This window comes from Panthera uncia, chromosome D1, assembly GCF_023721935.1.
Source record: "Panthera uncia isolate 11264 chromosome D1, Puncia_PCG_1.0, whole genome shotgun sequence".
NCBI lineage: Eukaryota > Metazoa > Chordata > Mammalia > Carnivora > Felidae > Panthera > Panthera uncia.
This window is the reverse complement of record NC_064808.1, coordinates 13,954,917-13,956,018: the sequence shown is the minus strand read 5'-3', so window position 1 is coordinate 13,956,018 and position 1,102 is coordinate 13,954,917.

The window sequence follows — 1,102 nt, the reverse complement described above, 5'->3', positions numbered from 1 at the left end:
TGATTTAAAGCCCTGAAGATAGCAAACTATGTTAAAGCAGAAAAATTAGGGATTGAAAGTACCATACAATCAGCAAAAATGGAAAAATGCTTTGGAGTAGCAGGCAAGTTAGCTAAAGTTAGCTCTTTTAAGTCTTTCTCTTAGGAAGCCCGTGCTTAGCCCAGAGATATTTCCTTTGGTCCTTGGGCATCTGGATCCAACCGTGTTGGAAAATCACAACCAAACAGCTCTGTCATGTGTGGCTGGTTACTGTTATGTGGTCTTCCTGGGTCCATCTACATCAATATTTTTATGTATGGTTTCAAGGGAGTATTTAAATGGTCATTACTCACATACAAGGAGTTAAGGAGGCTCTGACCTCTCAGCTCCCAGAGGACTAGAATTAGCAGCTTCAACCAAGACGGCAGCCGGACCAATTTGTCATTTCTCTCTTGTGGCCAAGGCATCTGTGACCAAGGAGGTGGGAGAGAGACAGCTGGGTTGGGTTAGGAGTCCCTCTGTGACTGTGCTTAGGAAGTGATCTTAGGATCTGGGATGCAAGGCACAGAATGTTCTAGTCGTGGGGGTATGGGTGCATGAGCCAGTCAGAGTCAGTAAAATAGCCTAGGTAACACCTATCTCACAGAGCTCTAGGGGAGATTGAGCAAGATAAAAGGGAAAACCTCGAAGTCAGTGAAAAACTGCTATTCTACTGCTAATGCCCCAAGGGTAGACAAATGTAGGCTAGAGAAAGTGCTCTTAATAATAAAAAATCTGAATCATGCTGAAGAGAAAGAGTTTGGTTGGCTGCTGTATCTGCTAACTGTGTGACTGGGCAAGTTACTCAGCCTCTTTATGTGTGAGTTCTCATATCTATAAAAAAGGGGGTGATGATAGTACCTATCACAGGACTCTTGTGGGGGTTCTACGAGAAGATGCATGTGAAGTGCTGAAATGGTGCCCAGCATACAGCAAAGGCTCACTGCTGTCCTTTGTCATTTTCTGTACAGAACATCAAAGCTTGTGGTGTGACCAATTTGGTTTTCTGGCAAGAATTGTCTTTATTTCTCTCTGTCTCTCTTCTCTCTTCTCTCTTCTCTCTTCTCTCTTCTCTCTTCTCTCT